The sequence below is a fragment of the Pseudoliparis swirei genome, chromosome 12, assembly GCF_029220125.1.
Source record: "Pseudoliparis swirei isolate HS2019 ecotype Mariana Trench chromosome 12, NWPU_hadal_v1, whole genome shotgun sequence".
NCBI classification, from domain to species: Eukaryota; Metazoa; Chordata; class Actinopteri; order Perciformes; family Liparidae; genus Pseudoliparis; species Pseudoliparis swirei.
The window spans coordinates 13087118-13099214 of record NC_079399.1 but is presented as its reverse complement, the minus strand read 5'-3'; positions in this window follow the sequence as shown (position 1 = coordinate 13099214).

Sequence of the window (12097 nt, the reverse complement as noted above, 5' to 3'; positions counted from 1 at the left end):
GAGGTCCCCAGGAGAGACACACTTGCGGCTCCATGTTCTCCCAGCAGGGCATCTGTCCAAGCAGGTGGCTTGGCTGAAAAATGTGTCCCGCTGAAAATAAACGGGGCCAAGCAGGGGGTTGTGGCCAAGAAATCTGGAAATCTCCCCGGAAATCATATCTATAAATTCCCTGCAAAATTGGCCCCCTGATGCCAGATCTTGTGCAACAGCGTGTTTTTTCTTCTTCCTTAGTCATCGTTCACCTTACCTGTCACGGCTGCCCATGGCTGAACAATGAATTCGGCAAAATCCTCCTGCTGTGTGGACGGTGTCCCTGGACAAGTTGTGCTCTGTTCACAGGTCAGCAATCTCAGCCGTGCATGCAGGTCCGACACGAGTGGATCAAACGTAGACGGCATGTGACGCGGTTGGGCCCTGAAGACATGTTCTCATATGTAACAGGGTCTGTATGGTATGCGGTTCCTCTCGCCATTATCCAGTGTAGGCTTGTTAGCTCACAGGAGCATTCTATCAGGAGGTAACAGTCTCTACAGATGGATTACTTGGCTCAGGAGAGCCATGCCCGAGGCAGGTTGTTGAATGTCTCCTGTATGAATGTGCTAGTGTCGTGACGTAATGCTACTATAGTGTAACGAATGGATGCAATGCATTCTACAGTGCTAAATTAGTCATATGATATGAAATGGAAGATCTTGTTGTTGCCTCTTATATATTGTGTTGGGTTTGAGGCTAACTTTATGACTGACCAGTAGATGTGTTCTTTCCCTGCTCAGACAATAACTGGGAGCACAGAAACAGAAGCAGCCGTCCAGACAGGACACTGGAGATTTTAGGGGTATCTTTAACGGCCAATTTCAATAGCTTCTGACTGCACTAAGTTACATCTACAAAACCATTAAGGCTATAACGGGCACCAGACCAATGTATTAAAATGTGCTAACTATCACAAATACTCAGGGATTACTGTTGGCAAAATGTTTCCATTTGGTCTAAGAAAAGAAAATAACAGTCCTTGTTTTTTTTGTCACTGGTGCTTCAGCCAGAGAAGGATGCTAATGTGAATTAGTGATGTCTCCAAAAACAAAGAGACATAAGACTTTCTTGGCACAGTGTATCAAGTGAATAACTCTTATTGGAAGGAATGAGGCATTTTGAAAGTGATGATGCACTGAATACAAAAATACATTAGCATCTCCAAATGCTCCCAAATACAAAGTAAAATAAGTGTGCCTGTTGGACATGAGTTCCACAGCCCTAGACTTTAGCAGGAAAAACAAGATAATGTCTAGTTTACCACTTTTAATCTAGTTGGAAGAATAAAACAGTTGATGAGAAGCCAGAGGTGAACCTTTCTGTTTGATTGGAAAAGACTGGTGTGAATCTTTATGTATAGAATGAAGGCTATTAATCCTCACTGCTGTCACTAATACAGCCATACTGTCGATCGAAGCAACATTGTAAATGTTATATATCAGTAATCCAGTTGAGATAAGGGAGTCTTACTCTCACTTGGGCCACCAACACTAAAAATACAGAAAACATGTCCCCCACCATGGGGTCATAGTCTGACGTTAATCCTCTGGGAAGCTTTTCAAACGCCTGCTTTTCATTTGGTGCACATCTTATTCCCAAATATTTTGCATCGTGGGTCCTCAGCAATTATGTCTCCTAGCTCGGAGGACTGTTTTGGTACACACTGTGCCGTATGTAGACACTAACAACATGGGAGTGATGCCGACTGCTTGCTGGCTGCATAAGTAATTCTGTTCCAAAAGACTCTCTGTGACCGTTCCCTTTACCTTTTGTATTCCTCCACGCAGTCCTCTGTAAACCACAGCCTCATCTTTCAAAGACGAAGGACCTTATGGTGGACTGTACGAAAGCAAAATAAAATGGGAGGAATTATGTGAGCTGGGTTCATTTGATGTTGTGACGGAGTTGTGCAAAATATGGTTCATACTCAAAGCTTGTGTAATGTCCATTTCCCATATGTGTGGCATTTTGTTCCGTGGGTGGCCGTGTGTGCACTTCAGCACTGATTGCAAGAGAGGAAATGAAAGCGTTGCATGTTCCTTTGTGTTTGTCAATCCATCTAAATGTTAGTTTGCCAGTGTGTGCATGTGTGTCACCGTGCTCCTGTAAGGGAGCTCAGCAAGACAAAGAGCCCATTGAGTCATGGCGTGAGACTCCCATTACAAGCATAGCTCCTATTTTCAGAGCTCCCTCGCTCTCATTACGAGCTCTCGCTGCAGACAGAATCCTCGCCGGTCCCAGCTCTTCAGTACTAATCGACTGTGTTAACGAGTGGGTTAAACAGCATGGTAGACGGCATTGATGACAGGAGAAGGAAAGGAAGCCTTTGCATAAATGGAGTGGGTTAAGGCTGGCTCAGCAACCGGGAGAGGCTTCAGCCGGGAAGCCAGGAGCTTTGTAAACTCCATGAGGTTACAGAGCAGTGCTGGCCACGTCTCCGGAGATTTTAAAGGGGTGCTGCACCAGCGAAGAGTCACAAAGTCCGTGGCAAGGCAATTAACTCAGAGGCACTGGATGACCTCAGCACGCATGGGAGCAGAACGCAGTGTGATATTTGTGTGAGAGACACACAACTGCCCTGCTCTGCCACTGAACATGATAATTTCTCTTGTCAGGATGTGATTAAATGCTCTGGGCTCACTCTGGTACCCCCCCCCCCCTTACTCCCACCCCCACAGACACACACTCACACACATTATGGTGCCCAGAGGAAAAAAGACATGAAAACATGACGCCACAGCCAGCGACGTTATCCTGCAGACGTGTTGTCGTCTTGATATGCTGTGTTGCTGTACCTTAATGACGAGCGTCGTGATGCTCTTTAAAGGTCTAAGAATCCGCTACATCCACAAGGCGACCGCAGCAATTTAAAGCTGAACACTGGTACATGACAGAATAACTAGGAGCGGGGAGAAAAAAATGAGTGAACAAGTGAGAGAGAGCCACAGAGAGGAAGGGAGGGGATGGCTGAGCTGACTGTGCCCAGTCACCATGGCAACCCCTTTGACATGCAGCTGCCATACCTGCTGAAAATATCAAAGCTCTACGCAACCATTTACTTTGTGTCTTTGTATAAAAGACGCACACCGTCATTTATGAAGACAGAATATTATTTGGTTTTTTAAACACATACACAGTGGTCAAGTGTGTGACTCTTTATTGGAGGTATTAATATACCTTGAGTGGCTGCAGTAATTATGTTTGAGCGCTGATGTTCGGCGTGAAAAAAGCTGCTTTAAAAGAGAGTTTTCAGACACACTTCACTGGTAATTACTTTGAATTATAACCATAGTTTAATTACTCGTGGCCCTGGTGTAGGCACACATGTCCTGAGTGTGTCGAAGTGTGCGCTCTCCAGGGAAAAAGTAAGGCTTCAGGGCAGATTATTTAACTAAATACTCTCATATCACCAAAATTCCCTCATGTGTTGGTGCTCTGTGCTGATGACCTGGTATTTGATTTCAAAGAAGCACGGTCAGTTATATGTTGAGCTGAATGACCAGTAGATAGTGCCTGAGGTTGGGTGACAAGTTTCCAGCCTGACAACCATGTGATCACCACTGTTAGGTTGTAGTAGTTTATTTTGATATTGCACATGTACAGAGGGAGTCTTATGCTTCACATTAATACATATAGAAAGATATTGTCAAAGGAAATATTAGGGAGAATATTGATATTGTTGTTAATGTGTTATGAAGCATAGGGGTAATGTTTACTCTATGCATATGTCAATGGCAAGAAGTAATGTTATGTATGTGCATGGAGTGAATTTTAGTTTAGTATTACAGAACTGTCGGAGCCGGTTGAAGCCCGTGAAAGTGACTTTAATGCGGACAATAACAAGACGGGACTTTTATTGTGAAAATACTTGTTTAGTGACTTGACCGGAAGTGACGTTTTGACCCGGGGTTCAGTGACATTCGACCCCTCATTGTTGAACCAATGAGAAGGGGTTAAAGGTTGGACTAACCTTTGAGAGTAGAGGATTGGCTGATATGCAACTAACACACGATGTACTGGGGAAATCGTTCCTTTCGTTCTGATGACCGGTTAGGCAGCAACACCTGTTTCCTTGGAACTTGTACCTGCGGAGCCCTCATCACCACGGAACCCACGATCGTGAGCTTTTTGGTTATTTGTTAAACTTTTGTTTATACTCCTTGCCATTAAATACTGTTAAACTTGATTCATCGCATCCTAGTCCTGATTTCCATCGAGCGCGAGGGGCCCCATCACAACTCACTCTTTACCACCTGAGCGCACACGCTATATACCCTCTAAAATAACTGTAAATTCCTGTTAACTTTACTGTGATATGCATTATGCATATACCATGTGTTCACATGCTGGACTACCATCTGCACACTGCACACATACATGCATACCGACACTCATGCTGACAGACAGAAGTGGCCTCACTGGGCCCCCTTAACACCTTGGAAAACACCTGCAGCGATGGAATTCTCCTCTGAACTGTGGAGAGACACCCCCACAGATGTGCTCATTTCCCTCGGCAGAGGGGGAGAATGGCATGCTTTGGACATACTCCACATTAATGATATCAAAATGCACCACTAAGCAATTCTGTCTCATTTGGCAATACATGTACTTACGGTACACAGCTCTATGACTCAAACAGTGTCCGTATAGCACGGTCAACTTCAAAGTGGGGATTGAGTTGGAATAACGTGCCCATGTTGTGTGATCTTCAGAATAATGTTTCAAAGTCATTAACGAATGTGCAAAATGTGTGCACACGTGCTCAGAAGAGCACAGAAGTGAGCCAATTTGAAAGAATAACCGTATCTAATGCATCTCATCTGCCATTGATTGTGGTTTGGCCATTGCAATTATTTAGTTGGAGTGCCGTAGAGAGCCGCTGACCACAACCTTGCACCGGGACGCGGTGCCAGCAGAATAGTAATAAGGCACGGGAAGAACATAGAAACCAGCCTCTCCAGTCACAGGACTTTTATTGACACAAGTCAGACAGCAGAATGTGATTCATTTTGTGAAACCTAAATTAAATGTGAGTGGATGAGAGCCGGCTCCCGGTACTCGAGGGACTTCAGTTTCAGAGCGAACGAAGAAACGAGGAGAATGTAATATGGCTGAATGTTGTGTTGGTTGCCTTGATTGTCTGTATGAGAGGGGCTTAGAAGAAGCTAGGCTGAACCACTGGAGTGAGCTCTGGGGATAAGATGAAGGATTACGCGAAAAAACTGAGAATGAGGGGAATGGGAAAGAAGTTTTTGAGAGAAAGAGAGAGTCTATAGAGCATGGAGAAAGAAGTGAGCGAGAAATGAAGATGGAGTGAGGCGGAGAGAAAAAGGGAAACTGCCTAGAACGTGTTGAGACCGAGGATGAATGTTTGAGGCTATAGTTTTTTAAAACTCCAATAAAGCCAGCTGGCTCCTGGCCGCATTGGAACATGGGAAAAAAGAGGCTTTGAGTGGTGAGTCCGGGGGCTGGTGGAGCGGGGCGGGGCGGGGCAGCCTTCCTTTGTGAGCAAGAATTAATTTACAATGGTTAAGGCAAGGTGAGCTGCACTTAGCCGGGCCAAAACAGAACTGCAGCTTTCATCTGCGGTCTGCAGGACTTCAATCCATCATGTGCTTGTAATGAAACACTGTGTATGCACGGAATGCAATTATTCATCTTATTGCCACGATATGAATGTGGGCGCATTTTTGGGGTGCAGATGACTTTTTCTTTGCTCCGCTCCGATGCGCGCACACGCCGGCATCGGATCTCTGCAGCGAGCGAGACGGCGAGCCGAGAAATGTTACCGCGACACGTAGAGACAGACAGGGTTTTTTTTCTTCCTACAGGCGGTATAGGCGGCCGCCTAGGGCGCCATTCAGAGGGGGGCGCAAAAAAATGCGCCCAGCAAAAATATATATATATATTTTATTTTTTTGCTGGGTAGTTTTTTTTTGCGCCCCCATCTATATCTCCAACCAATATTTTGACATTTAAAAAATTAATCTAACATTACACATTGTTGCGATCGTTCTGTTTATTTGAAAGAAATTCAGTCTTGCAGGGCAAAATAGCGTTTGAAAGTTGCAATTCCGTTTTCGTGCAAAATCGTTTTTCATTTTTATATTTTGGGGGGGGGGGGGGGGGGGCGCCACGAGTGAAGCTTGCCTAGAGCGCCAAATGTGCTAGGGCCGCCCCTGGAGACAGAAATAACATGCTGCTGTGTAGAGACGATTAATAACAGACGTTTAGTTTAATAAAAGAACAAAGACGTCTTTAAGAAAAGGACCTGACATTACTTCTGCTGTAATCTGGCGCGATAGAGAAAATTACAGGGGGGCGGGCAGAGATTATTTTGTTTTCAACTCAAAATTGTCTGCGAGCCATATGCCGTCACCGGAAGAGTCATATTTGGCTCGCGAGCCATAGGTTCCCGACCCCTGCTCTAAGGAATAGTTCAAAATATTTTGAATCGAAATAACTTTCTCGCCTTCTTTTCTGAGAGTTAAATGATCATAGTTTAGCACTAAATTTGGAGGTAGGAGGAAACACTGCTGGGATACAATACAAACACCTCTAAAGCTCACTAATTACCATGTGGATTAACATGTTTGTTTAACCCATCAGACGGTTCATAGCTATGCCAACGGAACGTAATAACCTTAAACAACCCACGTTATCAATTTGTATGAAATCCACAGAAGTGTGAGCCAGGAGAGGTGAGATAATATAAAGAGTGACACAGTCTGTGTAGGAAGGTCAGAGTGGATGGATGAAGCTGTGACTGCTGGAGTGAAACCCAAGTCAACTTATTTCACGAATATGTCACGAATTCTGTACTTGTTTGAACCCAAACCACCATCTTTTTCGAAACCGAGCCAAGTGAAGCGACAGTCGGTAGACCATGCCCTCGCAAGCTTGCCTTTTGTTCCTTATAGGTCTACCAATCATTTCTCACACAAGCTCACTCATTGTTTACTCCTTATTGTTTAATCATGACACCAGCTGCGCAGATCTGCTGGTCCGCTCTATCCAATAAGCACAAGGAAACAATGACATGGTTAGCCTGACATCATCTTGCTGCTGTCTCTTTAAAATATGACCTTCTCTTTACCATCAGGTCATTCATGTTGCGGTTATGAAATCTGCACTGTATCTGTCCATGTTTACATCAGGCGACAAGGCTTTGCTACCTTTCTTCATTCTAGCATCATCAACTACTGATCTTAAATAATAAATGAACCTGAACTTTGAAGGCGCTTTTCTCGTCTTCGGACCACTCAAAGCATATTCACACGACATGTCCTCATTAACACCCAGAGCAGGGGCTACCATGCCTATCAGGACTAACTGACGACCTCTGATTGAAGGACGACCCTGCCCCCCACTGAGCCACAGTCGGTATACTGATCAGTGGAATAGTGTAAAACCAAGAGAAGCGATCATTTGCGATCAGTTTTAACATTCTGACGGCATGATTGTGGCACGAGGCATTTTCAGACCGAACTGTTCTGGGGACTCCCTGAGAGGAACTCCCCACTGGGGAGATCCCCGAGAAACACAAACCTGCAATCGCTTTTTACCTTCGCATTGAAAATGAGGAAGGTTCTGTTTTGATCGCCGTGTATTTATTTATTTATTTATTTGTATGCGTGTTATTCGCAGAACTCAAAATGTATTGAACAGAATTGCATGAAATTTGGTGGGATGATTGGTTATTATCCGGGGACCAGTTGATTAGATTTTGGGATCGATCGGGTCAAAGGTCAAAGGTCATGAACAGGTCAAAATCTTCTTGAATCGCATGAAATTTGGTGGGATGATTGGTTATTATCCGGGGACCATTTGATTAGATTTTGGGATCGATCGGGTCAAAGGTCAAGGTCAAGGTCATGGAAAGGTCCACACAAAAAATACTATAGCACGATACATTTTTGTCCAATTGGCATGCAACTAATGCCAACATTTTCATAATTCAATGCCCAATCTTGTGATATGCGAAGGTATGCGCTCTACCGAGTGCCCGTTCTAGTTTCTGTTTGCAGTTGCACCGCCAAGAGGAATGCTGATGTGGCGTAAGCCTGGTTTCGGTGCTAATGCCTTTTTCTAATGGCGGTTTCCGGTGCCATAGCCAAGATTTACATTTTTGAGGAGGTGCACATCAGCTACCCGTTTTTTTCTACATCTTTAACCACTCAACAAGAAACTAGGTAATAGAGCACAGTGGTTAGACTATTCCTACTATTCATTTAAAATCTCTTCCTGTCTTCTTGTGACCCGATGTCACACAATGGGTTTTAACCAGGTCAACGAAGAGATGTTCCTTTTACTTTCGAGGCTTGAAAAGATACAACTCTGCAGTGCTGGACAAGAAAACAAGAAACAGATTGAATTCATTTTGTGTAGCATAACATTTGTTCTGCTTTCCTATGGTATTAATCATCCTGTATCCCTCCCTCAGTTTAACAATTCAATTCCTTAGGGGGTCCCAACCACCTGGCTGGGAAACTCTGCTTTACACCAGAAACTTGTCAGAGATATGATGTTAAATTGTTTTGCCAAGAAAAGAAACAACGCTCTCTTAAGAGGACAAGCTGTGTATTTTCAGTGCGGAGCACTATTCAGGCCAAAAGCGTTCCCTAAGGGTAAAATCAATGTTTGAATGTATTTGTTGAATGTGTATTCTAACCCAACCCATGTTTCTGATACCTGAGAAGTGTTGAAAACTTAGAGAGTGAAAACAAATTTCTCTGCCAGACACTAATATTTCATTCACGGCCTTCTTGTCTTCTTGGCAACCGGGCCCTCTCACCGTGATCTGCACATATGGAGCGGGTCAGGCTTCATCCAAGGAGCTGACATCACTGGTGCTGAGCAGTGCCGACAGAGCCAAAAGAAAAGGGGCCGCGTGTATGACAGCGAACATCCACTCCGAGGGCATGAGTCATTGGCTTGGGCCGGATAAGAGATGGGGCTCACCTCACTGTTACCCATACTTTCTGAATGCTCTCATTATTAAGTGAATTCTTCTTGTCAGAGGCCGGGATGTTGCTCAATTTCCGCTCCAGATTGCCATCCTGCTTTATTGAGTGGTTTCTCTCCTCCGTCGCAGGGAGGAGACGCCCTTGCCAAAACGAAGCTGGCGCATGATGTTAGCCGCCATTGACATCTTTACAGCTTCAACCTCCACTGACTTCTCATACGCTCACACCTACACACCCACATTGTGCTGAGTCAGAGTGATCAGGAACCAGGGAGTCGCTTCGCTGGGATGCTTAACCCTTGTGTTGCCTTCGGGTCATTTTGACCCGATTCAATATTTCACCCTCCTGTCGCCTTCGGGTCAATTTGACCCGATTCAATGTTTAATGTCGGTGTTCTTTCGGGAGTCAACAAACAAACATAAAGTACCTCACACTTAAACTTGGAAAACAATATTAATTCTAATAATTTTCTGGAGATTAATAGCTGGGGTCATATTGACCTCAAGGGTAAAATATGTTAGTAAATATAAAGGTAACAGGAGGGTTAAACATTGAATCGGGTCAAATTGACCCGAAGGCAACACAAGGGTTAACTGTGTGTGTTTGTTTGTCCATTCATCATGTGATGCAACGACTCTTTTGTTTTAGTCGCTGACAATGTGCGGCCTCCGTGCTTTGAGTATCATGCTATTTATTGTGTTCCCTGTAGATGCACCACAACCCAAGTCCAGACACACAAGCGTACCCCTGGATGTCTTTGTGTTGCTAAGGGCGGCTTGTCATTATTCTGGTTGCTCACAGCTGTCGGTGGGAGAGGAGCCAGCTGTCTTCAATCCTGTTGGTTAGCAGACTGAAGGCAGCGTGGCCATCATTGCACCCATGCTTGTCACTCCGGGTGTGTTATCATGAACGGAAGGCACAAAGTCACTCAGCTGTTGATTTGACCGCTGTCTCTTTCTCCCTCTCCCTCTCTCCCTCTCTCTCTCTGAAACTGTTAGGCGTGTTTGTCTTTCGGGTCTTGGAGGCCAGTGTGTTTTAAGCGGCTGAATGGTCTTTGTGATAACACACATTTATTGGTGAGTGGGTTTATCCTCGGGTCTGTGTACTCCGCTATCCAATGCAGCATAGTTGATGTCTATTTGTTTGGTCTATCCCATTGGGATCATTTGGTGGGATTAATGCTGTGTCCAGATTTAAAGGAATGGATTCTGCGCTACTTTATAGTATATAATAATGTGTAAGAGAAGTACTACTTTAGGGGTTTTGCAGATGGTACAATCACAGTTAAATGAATGTATTGTTTCTCATCAAAATGTATTGTGTGGAGCAGTGAGTGCATTTTATTTGTCATCATGACAAAACTGCAAAGAACATGTGTTTTGAATATTATGAAATTTGCACTGTGTACATCCCACAACCCGGGCTCACTTCCAACTTGTCAAATATCAGCAGTTGGTCCGTGCGCCTCAGCGCCTGACCAGGCTTTTAAATAACTACAATGTATAAATGTAGTTCTTGAGCCGTATGACAGTACTCTCTGAGGGTCACCGTTTGGTCTAACCCACGACTCAAAAAAAATTCTTGTCTGGTCTTATACTTGAGAGACTCTCTCCGCATCGTTCTTCGAACTAAAAACCATGGATTTGATCAACTGGTATCTCAACACAATTGACACCATCTTCTCGACGAGAAGCTCGGGTTCGGGGGAGCCTGCCCGTCCTGCCGGGACGTTGGCAGCTGGTTACACGATGGACGCGTGGGAGAAGTGGCGGCCCTTTCCGTGGAGGACGTAGAAGACATCTACCTATTCGGAACTATGATTACAGGATTTCTGCTGTTTGGATTTGGCGCTGACCTGGCTTATCGGGAAATTAATGAAACGATGACAGCTGTTAAAAACCCCCCAAGGCTGCCCGAATCGATTTGAAAACCATTGGAAAATGGGAGGAAAATGGTGGGATAGTGGCTGCGCAAATTGAATGCAGCTACTTACAAGGCCAAACAGTCCCAATCGTATCTGCTTTCGGCTCCCTCAACCAGCTCGGCCTGAGCCAACTCTCCTGAAGACCGCTGAAGTGAGAATCTCTCTCATTCCCTCTCCCCTCCCCACAGACACCTGTGGACTGTTGACTATTCCCGGGATCTTTTCAAGGCTGTCTCCATGGCAACGACCATCTTGCGAACTGAGAACTGTCTGATTGTGGCCTGGGGGAAGAAGACAACACAGGCCACTCACACACAAACTTTCAACACACTGATATGCATCCACTACCCTCACCCCCCATCCCACGCCTTCGCCTGTTTCCCGTTGCAAGTCATGTTTAAAATGTATGTGCTTATGTGCTGAGGTGTGTGTGTTCCTGCTCCCACACTGTCCTCCTATAGGAGCATGTGTGCGGGTTGTTTCTCCTCGCCTCTCTACCCTCATGTTGTGCTGTAATCTTTCATCCTTTACGTCTCTTCCGGGAGTGAACGCTGGCGCGTTTAGCTGCCACTGCTCTCCGGTTGTCTTAACTGTTTTTAATGTGTTGTACGGCGACCTTGAGTGCCTTGAAAGGCGCCTTATAACATAAATTTATTCTTATTATTATAAACTGATCCAACTTGTGTACAGTGTCGCTGACGCAGTAAGCAAATGCAAAGCACCTTTCTCCTCTTCTCTCTATCCTTATGGGTGAATTTTCATCTCTCCATCACAAATTATTAAATCTGCTTCCTCCCCGGAGTCCTTGTGACTCCACGTCTCATAGGGTCCATTGGACCTGGCTGTATTTTGATTTTTGAAAGGTATATCATATCATATTATATCTTATGCCTGGTGGTCCGGCCTACTGTCATGGCCCTGCTGATGCCCCCCCACCCCCCCTTTTCTTTTAGATACAAGGATAGAAAAATTGCCTTATTGCTGCATGTTAGCTCTGGTCAGTTCATGTTGACTTTTGATGACAAGATGACTCTTTGATTGACAGTTGCTAAGATGTCTTCCTGCATCATCATCATCATCATCATCAAATTGGGCTTGTATTTATTTGGATGTTTGCTTCTCTCTCTGGTATGACAGAATGCTTACAATACTGAAGAAGTAAGTCAAAGTTAAT